Source organism: Dryobates pubescens, chromosome Z (genome assembly GCF_014839835.1).
Source record: "Dryobates pubescens isolate bDryPub1 chromosome Z, bDryPub1.pri, whole genome shotgun sequence".
Classification (NCBI taxonomy): Eukaryota; Metazoa; Chordata; class Aves; order Piciformes; family Picidae; genus Dryobates; species Dryobates pubescens.
In genome coordinates, this window is record NC_071657.1 from 124,578,504 (window position 1) to 124,591,538 (window position 13,035).

A 13,035-nucleotide genomic window follows, 5' to 3' on the forward strand; every position below is an offset into this window, starting at 1 on the left:
TCTCTAGGGTAACTAGTGACAAGGTAAGAGGAAATGTTCCCAACTTGCACCAGTAGAGGTTTAAATAAGATGTTACTAAAAATTTCTTTATGGAAAAAGCTGTCAGGCATTGGAACAAGGTGCCCAGGGAAGTGGTGAAGTTACCACCCTTGGAGATGTCAAAAAAACATGTAGACGTAACACTTCAGGACATGCTTTAGTGATCATGGTACTATTTGTTTTATGGTTGGACTTGATGATCTTAAAGGTCTTTCTAACCTTAATAATTGTATGATTCTGTGATAAAGCTGAATCTTAGAGTTATAGAATGATGTGAGTTGTAAAGGACCTTTATAGATCATCTAGTCCTATCTTCCGGCCATGGGCAGAGACAGCTTTCACTAGGTCAGACTGCTCTAAGCATTGTCCAGTTTGACTTCAGCACTTCCATAGATGGGTCATGTTCAAATTCTTTGAGCAACCTGTTCCAGTGTTTCACCACACTAATAGTAAAGAACATCTTCTTTGTACATATTGTAAAACTACCCTTTTTAGTTTAAAATTATTACTCTTTGTACTACTGCTACAGGCCCTAGTGAAAAGTCTCTCTCCATATTTTAAGAGCCTTTTAAGTACTGAAAGGCAACATTCTGATCTTTTTTGTGGCCCTCCTCTAGACCCATTCCATCAAGTCCATCTCCTTCTTGTGCCGAGAACCCCATAGCTGGACACAGTACACCAGGTGAGGTCTCACCAGAGAGGTAGAATCACTTCTGTCATTCTGCTGTCCATGCTTCTTTTGATGCATCCCACAATGAGATTGGCCTTCTAGGCTGCAAGTGTGCATTGTTGGATCATGTCCAGCTTCTTGTCCACCAGTACCCCCAAGTCCTTTTCCTTATCCCAATTTAATACAATTTAGAAGTAAAGCCTGATAGACAAAGTTCTGTTCAAAACATTTGGGATTTCTAATTACTGTCTTTGATTGTTGCCCATTTAGCATTCTAGACATTACAAGCCCCAACCTGGGATTGTGTCTTCTCTCCATTCTTTGTGGGAATAGTAGTTCTAAGCATCAATACTGGATTAATAAAGTTAGTTTCCCACAGGAGTCTTGTTAATCAGTGCCCTGCAAATGGTCACAAAGTCATGGCTTGCTTACAATTCAGGCACTTATGACACATTTTGCAATACTGGCAGTAAAATAAAGTCACTGTTTTGACAGAAATTAAACTGGACTAGTTTAGAATGAATAAGCAGATGCACACTCTGTCCCTTCCTTGAACTTTTCCAAACAAAACATCTATGCAGCTGGTTGACTTGTGAAAAAGTGAGTTTATCGTCACAGATGAGTGGTAGAGTTCAGCAGCTGCTGGAATGACACATGCCAGTTCTGTGAAATTTTTTGCCTAGTGAATTTTCAGAGAAGTCAAAAGATTTGTAGAAATCCATTCTTACTGTGTCATGACAAACTGTTTTGCTACCCTGATCACTTTGAGGAAAATCAAAACATTTAAGTGATCTTTCATAATCTTTCTAAAGTCTTTGACACCATAAATTGCTCTGATTTGTGGACAGTCCATTTGGCTGCCCAGATGAGTCGATCAGCAGTATTTGGTTCTGTTATATAAGATGGTTTTTGCCTCATTAAGCAAACATATTTTCTGAAATATTTTTGGTTTATTTTGTTTTGTTTGACTTCATATTTGGTCCAGTACTGTGCATGATGAAATGCTGATGGACAAATCTCAGGACAGTTATCAACAGGTGTTCATATTCTTGAAACCTAAAAATTCAAAAATACTCATATCCTGCAGATATCTTATGGAACACTGATTGCTTTTCTACAAAGCCCAGAATTTGTGCTTCCCACAGGACAGGGTAGCTTTGTAACAGTCCTTGTATTGTTCACTGATAACACGTGACCTAAGCTGCTAACAACTTTAGTTATCTCGGTAATGAAATGTGGTGATTGCTGATGATATCACAAAATATATCAATGTGTCTAGCAATACTTTGGTAAATTATGGCATCAATCACTGAGTGAATGCAAAATTAGTTTCTGAATGGGAATATTGTGCAGCTGTTGTCATAGCTTTATGGCTTCAAGATTTGGACAGATTGCTATGTAAATGTCTCACTCATTTCCACCTATGCTGTTTTCAGCAAATACCTAGTGTCAAGTAGCAAAATATGCTAACTAGTACAGACGCTGAGCGGGTCTGTAAAAGCTCTGACATTGACGCTCTGATTATCATATCACAGATGAAACAGCAAAGTCACACACTTCATGTGCCTGAAGGGAGCGTCACATTTTTTTGATAGAAAGACAGAGATGCAGAGCTAGGTGGCTGAAACATGAGGAAGATGAACTCAAGGCTAATCTTAAAGCATGCAAAATAAACTTATATTTTAAGATAAACTTAGATGGCAACTATTTATTATTATTATTATTACTACTACTACTACTACTACTACTATTACTATTACTATTACTATTTTTTTACATTCCAGGGGCCTTGAGGGACACAGATATTACTGCTCATACACTAAGCCAGAAAATCTTCCATGTGGAGTAAGAGAAGAATATTAGAACATAATAAAAAAACAAGATCAGAAAGCACACAAATCACAGAAGCCCTCAGGCTGTCTTGGGATTTGCCTGTTACACATCCACAAGGTACTGTGCCTTCCAAGTGGACTCATTCTTATCCTAGAATTCACAAGCAAACTTTGAAAGACAGGTACAGATTTTAATAGGCTGGCAACATGGGAAAGTTTGTTTCCCCTGTAATAGTCTTAAATGGGAGGTTTGTTACAAGTCCCTCTTGGAACTCTTGACTACTCCAGAGGGTTTATTTTCTATTGTATATTGGCTACTTGCTTAGAATATTAATGTGGGAAGGGACAGATTTAGTCCTGAAGTTGAATTCATGTTATTTAACTTTAGCAAGTGGATGCTAGGACTACTGTTTTATTTGGGAGTTTTGTACATTTGGATGCAGAACAACAATGGAAATTTAAACTCCATGAACCACAATGAGACAAATTATAAAATGCATAACTGCATCAGACTTTAATTAATGCAAACTGCAGCATTGCTTTCTATAGTGAGGAAAGATGTGTTGCTGTCTGTTCAAGCAATATAAATTTTCAAGTGCCTTACGAAATAATTATATTCTAAAGTGTTCCTCTAGGCTTCAACCAGTAGGGAGAAAAATATAAATCAAGACATGTAAAGATTTCACCTTTCCTTGAATTTTTAATCTCAGTTTATATTAAAGAAATGATAATTACAGTTTAAATTATAAAAGTTGCACTCTAGTTTTAGTGCAGTACCACTGAAATTATTAAACTTATTCATGTTAAAACAGAGAATAATTTGTTCAGCATAATGTAGTCTGAAGAAAATTACCTTATGACTTAAAGAGGTCATAACAGCTTCCCCAGTGTCTACAATAAACCTATAGCAGGACCTCAGAGACACTTGAAAAAAAATGGGTATGTTAAATCTAAACATTTGAAGGTTAAAGTACAAGAATAAAACATGTTGAGGTTAAGTGATGCTATTAATGCAGTGACTTCACATACAGTCTTTCTAAAGCATCAATATATAATCACATAGTTACTTATGCTTACATAGCCCTTAAAAGTTTATTTCTCTTATACCTGGAAGAAATTGTAGAAAATGGAACATATATCTTTGTCATAAAGCATAGATATAATAAATGCATTTCTTTTCTGCGTCTCAGTGTCTGATCCTAGGGCTAAAGTTGTTCCACCTTGGACTGCACTCTAAAAAACAATCAAAGATGCATCTTGGTTGTAACTTCCTTGAGATTTGGTCAATATTCAGATGACAAATCTGATTCTGAAACCTAGAATAGATCACAGAATCACAGAATGTTAGGGGTTGGAAAGGACTTGGAAAGATCATCTAGTCCAATCCCCCTGCCACAGCAGGATCACCTGACCCAAAAACATACCCAGGCAAGTTTTGAATGTCTCCAGTGAAGGAGATAATGCACTGGACAATAAAAAGTGTGATCAGGATGCTTGCATTCACTCAGACAGTTTGTCAGTTGGTTGGTTGTTGGATTTGTGTTTTTTTTTTTTTTTTTGTTGTTTTGTTTTTGGTTTTGTTTGTTTTTGTAAAAGGTACTCAGTTTTCTGTCTCAGAATCACTCTTTGTGAAGTATTTTCTTACTGAACCAGGGTAAAATATAGATGTCAAAGCCTGTCTGAATCCACAATAGTATCTTTGCTCCAATGTGGGCTACTTTCTCCACAGATTCAGAAGCCCTGCCAGTGGTTTGCTCCAGTGTGTGTTTCTCATGTGGTCCCATCCTCCTTTGGGTATATTCACCTGCTCCAGCACATGATCCAAGGGTTTCAGGAAGACAGTCTGACTCATCAGTCTTCACCACAAGCTGCAGGGGAATCTGCACAGGCACCTGGAGGACATCCTAACCCTCCTTCCTCATTGACTTTGGTGTCTGCAGGGTGCAGGGTTGTTTTGTCACAAATTCTTACTACAAACTGTTCTAGGGCAGGTGGGTTTGTGTGTGTGTGGTTTTGTTTGTGGGGGTTTTTTTTTGGTTTTTGTTTTGTTTGGTTTTGTTTGGTTTTGGTGGTGGGATTTTGTTGTTGTTTATTTTTGTTGTTTCCCCAAGGGCAGTACCCACCACCTCTGACAGGCTCAGCCTTGGCCAACAATGGTCCCATCTCAGAGCAAGCTGGCATTGACTCTGTTGGTCAAAGGGGAATCTTTCAGTAGCATCTCGTAAAACCCACCCCCATAGCCATCCTGTTACTAAAACCTTGTCATGCAAACCCAATACACATTCTTGTTTTCAAAACAGAGGAAAAGAACAGGTAAGATGGCAGCCTGCACCTCTGTGCAGAGTGCATAAAGTGCTTCATTTGTTCTGAGGGAACTTTTGCTAATTTTATAGATAGTGATGCTACATACAGGGTTTTTCCATTCTGTTCTTTTCAGACAGAAGTGGTCTCTAAACCCTCAGATGTTAGCACTGACATAGAAAATGACAAGTCTTACTTTTTGCTTATTTCTTAAAACAGACCTTCCTTTATTCATCAACACGCTTTTTTTCCTTTCTCTAATTTGGAAGGATGGGCATGACAGCTGTTTAATCTTTGGCAGCGTAACATTCAGAAGATGGATTTGAAGTCTTATCTTGTTAAAACCAGCAACATCAGGAATCAATATATGAGTGACTTTGTCAAGTAATATCTCAAGGCAGAACATGCAGTTTTCATAAGTTTACAGAAATGATCCTAAATCTTGCAGAGGTATCTGAAGTGAGATGCAGAAATGCCATTGTGTCAGTACAGCTCAGGCTCACATAAGGTCACAAGAGATGAATGTTTGAGCCCAGACATGTCTGCAAAGAGTCTTTTTCTGCTTTTTCAAACTAAGCAGCTGATATAGCTTACCGAATCTGGCAGCTGTAACCAAATTTCACTTTGATAAACTGGCTGTTACCTTTTTTCTTTAATTCCACATCAAGCACAATGAACTAAATGCAAATAATTTCTTCAGTCACCAAGGAGGTCTAGACAGAACAGGTATATTTACATTTGCATGAGTAAATAATAACATCTATTCTGCACAAAACCTCTGCAGAGATCCTAAAATGTCTTTTGCAGGCTAAGCACCTTACCCTTAAAGCACCTTACTCAGTGAGAATGAAGAGAAGCTGAACCAAAAAACTTCTGTAAGCACTCACTTAATGCTCTCAGTATAGTTGAGTCTGACCTTTGTTGTAATCCAGTGTAGTTCCACTAATATCAAGGGAACTGTAACAATTTATAAGGGGTGAGAATACAATCGGTAATATTTATTAAGCCTTTCTTCTACTGTAGAAATAGCCAGGTACCCAACAGAGGTAAATCAATGTGGTTTCTTTGAAACCCATGGAGATGTGCCGATTTAAAGAAGCGAGGCTGGCCCTCAAGCCTTTCACAAATGAATGCACTCTTTTTGCTAATATTGTCCTTGTCTACTTATCAAGTCCTTATCTTACAAATTAAATTTTCTCTCTTTGCTATATATCTTTCTGCAGTAACACTTACAAAGTGTGAGCCTCCCCACCCTCTCTGACTGTCACCACTACAACACTGCTAAGGTTGTTCCAGTGCTTTCTGTGAACACCTGCTGCTATTGCTAGAGGGCTATTATCAGCACTGCCTTACTCAGTCTCTAGGCATGACTATACTAAAAACAGAAACCCAGTTCTGGCAGAAATTGCCGGGTGAAGGCTTTTGCCTTTGTCAGGCATAGCGTAGGACTCACAGTCAGTGGAGTATATGGCAAAAAAAGGCATTGAAGCCATATTAGAATTTGCAGACTACTACAGTGCCCCACACTGAAGTGGTATGGATGTATTTTAATCACCAGAGGCTACCTAAGGCAGTGTTAGTTAACTATAAATTTATACTCAAGAAAAGACTCAGTATCTTGGAGTTGTTTTGTGAAGTGCCTGAATTTATTGGAGCTGCTTGCTGCCCTTTGCTCAACAGGCTGCACAGCTACGTCTGTGGAATATGGTGTGAAGAATATGCCAAAAGGTTTATCAAAAGATTTTTTTTTTTTTTTTAATCACTCTTGCAGGTGCTCTTCACTCCACTGCCTAACCTTCAGACAAAAGAGTTCATGCTGAACTTGCCATCATGAATCCACTTCTGTGTGAAGGCATAGGTGTGAAGCTGCTTTGGATCTTGACAGGAATTGTGGTGGTAGAACAGATGTAGGTATCTCTAGACGTGAATTGTTGGTGCCTAAAGCAGAGAGTCCCAGTGGGATATTTGATTAGAGAAAGCAGCACAGCTGTAAAGCTACTGAGCCCTTCCATGCTGTGTCAACAATGGTAGAGACATAGGTGAAGACCTAGCCATCTCGGAATGCAAGGTGAGGAAACAAGGATGAGGTAACTGGATTTAGAGATGTTTGAGATGATCTTAGTCTAATCCTTTTTTAGTTCTGATTAATAGAGATGACTTAATTCCACCCAAGTCTCTGATGATCCTGCTCTGTGTCAGAAGAAAACTTAACATTCTCCTTTGTAAAATAATTCTCCTTCTAAACCTCAAAACATGTCATTGAGGAGTCTGCAGCTGCATAGAGAATTGAATTGGAAAGGTGTACACTATGGCTTCTGGTATTCTGCACTACTTAGAGAACCACACACAAACATTATGTTCCTCTCTCTCCCTTAGCAATTTGTGTATGATTGCAGGTTAACAAGCTCAATGGTAATTAAATTTTAAAAGGGGCAAAAGGAGCAAAGAAAAATATTGATCAGTAGGAATGCTATGTTAGTTTTTTTCATCTTCTGTGAAAAACCTTCTGTGAATAGAAACTGAAAAATAAGAATTGCCATAGAATACACCTTTAATATATGCAAATGTCGCTGCAGCATGCAACTTGAGGTCTTCCTGACCTTGGCAGCTTTACAAGGTCTTGGGAACTGAACTGTTTTTTCTCATTTTAATGTATGGTTCCATCTTCTAAGCATTAACTGTGGCATGAACACCAGGTATAGACAGCAGCTTCATCTGTATCAGAATTAGCAATATCAGAAATGTCAACAAAGGCAGACCATTCTGGGACACTTTCATCCTACCAGATGCTGATCATTTCATACAGATTGAGCCTGACTGATTTTATTAAATCCTATGCAATCCTATCCTTAGGATATATTATGCAGTAGCTTGTCCTTAGAGGTGAATAGTAAGGAAATTCCTGAGGCCCTGCTTAATGTAAGAAACTTCAATACTGAAATGTTTGTTTACAGTTAGAGCAGATGTTTGGAATTCTCTTCTGCCTTAGATATTTCACATGTCTGCTGGTAGTAGCTGTATCTCATAAACTCTAATCCTCATATATCTAACTAATGCCTTCGCTACTGGAAAATTCGGAAGCAATTATCATTTGTCTTAATTGCTGCATGAAGTGTGGTAGGTATGCCCCCCTCAGTATGAGGCAAGTTAAAGCAGTGAATTGTTTATACCCACAGCTCTTCAGTGACGCTAATTTCTTGGGATATAGATGAAATCTTTTTTTTCTACAGTTATTTCAGCAGTATTTCACACAGAAATGCCATAACTTCAGTTTTCCATCACAAATTTAAGGATTGGAGATGATTATGAGTCTGACAGAAATGATACAATAATTTAAAAATACTAACCAGCAAATTGACTCAGGTAGTAAAATCTGTGAGAATTGTTACACAAGTAGGCATACAACTTAGATGCCTAAATCTAACAGAAATATAAGGATGGCATGGGAACTGGGCTGAAATGGCTAACTGGAAGAAGCGTACCAAACTAGATTTATAAACTATTAAGTGGTTTAAGAATTGCACAGAAGCTCAAGAGGGCTTGGAAGATCTAATCATGCATCTCATGGATGTAAACAAGCAGTGTGCTTTGATGTCATTGCTAGGTTTCATACTGTTTAACAACTTCATTGATGACTAAATTGGTGATGAAGATGCAACATCAGCAAATTTGTAGATGGCTCTAAATTACAGCCATTGGCATAAAAGAATGGTTCCAGTTTGGACATACCTTCAGAAACCTGACAGCAGCTGACAGTAATGCCAGAAAAGCCAGTGGGGAGAAATGTAGAACTCAGCACGTGAATCAATGAGGCTAAACTGTGCAGTGTTATAGTCTGGGAAGCAAGTGGCTGATCATTTCCACCTTCCAACACCTGGAAATGCTTCCATCATAGGACAGCTGAACACCTAGGTGCCTTTTGCTCATGAGCCCTGGTATAATCACACCTTTTGTCTGCTGAGGTTCTGGCGTAGTTAGCCTAATTTGTACACAGAGGGTAGTATTGATCTATTCAACCTGCACCATGGGAATAATTTTGTTGTTGTTGTTGCTTTTGTTTGTTTTTCTCATAGTAGTAGAACACTATGCTTAATTTTGTTTAGAGGTAGAGTAAATGTTCTGCAAACACACTCGTGGTCTGTCTGGTTTCCTGAATATGTACAGTTTATCTCCATGACTTCTGGACCTCAACAAGATTCCAGCAATGTTGTTTGCATTAGCCATGAAGTGGAATAACTTCATAAGTATGCATTCCTTTGATGTCATCAAACCATCCTAGATTTATGTGAAGTATGTGACACAGAAAAATAGCTGCAAGAAGAACTGAGTTGGCATACTGATGTGTCATATTCTGAGCTAAATTTAGTGTTCTAGATTTCATCATAGTATCAGAGATCAGCACTGGAAAAGGCCAATTAGTATTTTTTATTTCCTCAACACATTTGTATTTTTCCATATTAGTGTAATTTTCTAAGCTTAGAACCAAGCATTATATAATATGAAGTTAAATTTGCATTGGGAATTATTTTCAGCAATCTCACTGAAGAAATAACCATGTTTGGTCATGTAGCTATACACTTACTGCCAATTGTTTCTAATTATATATATTTTTAAAGACTCATATTAAGACAAAAATAGCTACAGGTGAACACAATAATCTCATCCATACTTACTCTTGTTTTATTCTATCATCATTCCTGTAATGTCAATTCTTAATGTTTATGTGTTATACTGATGAAAACTGTCAGTTGGGCTCACAGATCTGTATGCTTCTTATGAAATTTGAACTTTTTATTTCTTCAATGTGTTTAAAATATGAAACACTTAAATGTATTTGTGTATCGGTACACGTATGCACTTATATTTATTACAAAGTACAACATTAGAAGTACAATAAAAAACAGCTGGAATCTTTCACACTTCAAAATACAACAAGATTTTTTCAGTCTCTGTTTGATAACTGCAGCTATAATGTAATACAGTGGCAGAAAAGTAAATTACACACAAAAAAATCCATTTCCATGCTAATGGAGTGTATTGTATAAGACTCTTAGCATGCTTTCAGAGAGCAAATAGATGTTATTTAAGAAACTCACTTCTTAGAATAAAGGTGTACAATAAAATTATTGTCTGAAAGATTCTAGTCAGCTAAAAAAATCTATTCCCTCTTAATGAAAGAATTTATTTCTAAGCAGAAAATGCCAATGAGACCAATGACTAGATAAAAAGCAGTCAAGAACTGTAAAGGCTGGGGTTTTCCATTTCAAAGTCCTGTAAGTGGTTTCACAATAAAGGCTTTAAAATGAATAATATCAGAAAATTCTGTGGATGTCAGCTGACAATAATTTCTGGCAGTTTTCATCTTGTACAAAAGTAATTTCTCCTGAAAAGCCTGTAAGTGCAGAACTACTGTGGAGAATTTCAGCTGAAAACTGTCACAATCAAGGCTGAACAAAAAACAGGATGCTTGTGTGTGTATGTCCATGTGCAGGCACACAGGCTTGTGACTGATAGAGACTGAGAAAAAGTTGTATATATGCACTAGCAGTACATTGCAAACACCTTTTCCCATTACATGAAAAGATTAACAGACTTCAAAAGTGGACAGGTAAATGGCTGCCTGTTGATGTGTTCTGCTCTCCAGCAGTTCTACTCAATCACTCCTCCTGCATGATGGTGTACAGTGTATAATAATGTCTCATTACTAAAAGAGTGAGAATAGTTATGCCTTTAAAAGGAGAAGTGGAAGCGGTCTGGGAAATGCAACAGTAGACCAAGTCCTCTGCATGCAAACTGGTAATTTACTTTGTGGGAGCTGGTGTTCAGCACTACTTTGATTTGCAATTATTCAGGGAGGTAAATGTGTGCTCCAACAAACTTTTACAGAGAGTAAAGCAGTAAAAAATTTCAGTGAGAGTGTGTGCATTAGCAGTGCTTACAAAACTATTCTTAAATGTTATATTTTATCTTTCAGGCAGTGCTAGCAGCTGCATATATTTGTAAAGCATATTTTCTTCCCTGTAGTTGAGTGCGATGAAAAACAGAAGACTCAATAAAACTCCCTGTTTTGTTTGATTTGTATCAATAGTTATAGTAAAGCTTTTCCATTTAACTAGTGAGTATTGTGTAGATGAACATAATTAATATAGATCTTGTTTGCTGAAGATCTGCTTCACATTATTAAGTATCTATTGAAGCAGGTTGAAAGTCTTTCAGCTGAATCCCTCAAAGATATTTGTAAATGAATGAGTTCTTTGTACCATTACACATTTTGTGAAGTTACTAGATCAGACCCTATAAACTTAGAAGATGAAGGGATGTAAAAACCCAAGCCCATAGATGGACATTTCACGTAAGGTAGATGCTTTTGCTGTTAACTGATATGTGAGTGAGCAGCAGCAAAGATGACATAGAGACAACACAACAGAGGAATATAGGCAACTATCAAACCATTATATCACAGTATCACCAAGGTTAGAAGAGACCTCAAAGATCATTGAGTCCAACCTGTCACCACAGACCTCATGACTAGACCATGGCACCAAGTATCACGTCCAATCCCCTCTTGAACACGTCTAGGGACGGTGACTCCACCACCTCCCTGGGCAGCCCATTCCAATGACAAATGACTCTCGGTGAAGAACTTTCTCCTCACCTCGAGCCTAAACTTCCCCTGGTGCAGCTAAATGCAAAGGATGTTTTGCTGAGGCCCCAAAAATTGGTCTTCGGTGTAACAAGAAGTGCTTAGGCTCATGAGTTTGCTATATTAATATAACTCTTACTGAGTGTCATGGGTTTAGCCAATCAAATCTGATGATGTGCATTCAATACCATACTGATGTCATGCCAGCTTTGAATTGGAAATGCTGGCTGGAGCAAAGTATCACAGGGCTTGTGGTTCCAATTGTAACATGGGAGGCTTCCTGTTTCAAATTGCTGCTCCAGTTTGGGGTGTTGCTCTTTTCCACTGGGTGGTTACAGGGTTGGCAGGTAGGAGGGTCATTTTATTACTGGCTACTGCTTCTGCTTTTGCTGTGTTTTTCTGAGATATAGCCTAAGGTGGTTGTGCAGGGCTTGGTTTTGTGTTACTTCTCTCCCAGTCTGTGTCAGGGGTCTTGCTTGTGAGAGCTGGCTGTCCTAAACCAGGACCCAACATGCAGCTTGAAATAATGAAAGGTGACATAATGAGAAGATTCAATAAAGGCTTCTTAAAGTAATTTTGTATAAGTTGTGTTTCATTTTTTTTGGGGGGGTTGTTTTGTTCTGTTTTGTTTTGTTTGCTTTCTATAGTATGTTTACCATGTTGATGCATTTGCTTTCCACAGGCATCTGGGGCCTGGCTTTGGTTACATTACATAAAAACTTATGATGTGCTCTTTCTGGTGGTACTTATCACCACTGGAGGATGGATTAGTGCTAACATGTGGCTGTACTGTATATTGTAAGAATATGTTATAGTTATTCCAATAGTCACTTGGCTTAGACATAATTTCACACAATTGATGGGGTCATGTCTTGACCAGAGTGATCCAGGTCTTTCCCAAGAACACCATCTGTAGATCTGCCCTGATGCTGGATAATTTTGGGTGGCAGGGTGTGTGGTAGAGTATGAGCAAGTGCCTAGGATGGTGGCCACCTCCTGTGTTTTGGAATTTCACCTCCCAACAATTACAAAATCCTGACAAAATGGTAAAATATTTGGAAAAAGTATGTTGTCAGCCTGGAAGATCCTGAGAGACAGAAATCACTGCACTGTCTTGGAGCCTGGCCCATGCCTTTTGAGCCCTTCTCATCACTGTTCAGAGCACTTAAATGCAAGAGAAGGTCTCTGGATCTACAGGCAGACCAGCAGAGACCATGGCTAGTCAGACCACAACAGCAGGCATGGCAGCTGCACATGAGAACCAGCCTGTGCCAGTATCAGTCACTCCTGTATGGAAAAAGAAACATACGAAGAAAGCAGTTTGTCTCGCAAAGAATGAATTTGAATCAGGGTCATCATGGGATCAAGAGGAAGAGCCAGAGCAATTCACTCAGTCTTTATCCCTGGTTTTGAAAGATGGCCAAGTTCAAATGGTATGAAGGAAATCACTCCCTCCATATGATCCCGTGTTTCAGCTGTGAAGGAACTGTCCCAGGAAATGTTATCTGTGAGGACTCTTAGCGTATTTTCCTGACTTGTACTAATGCATC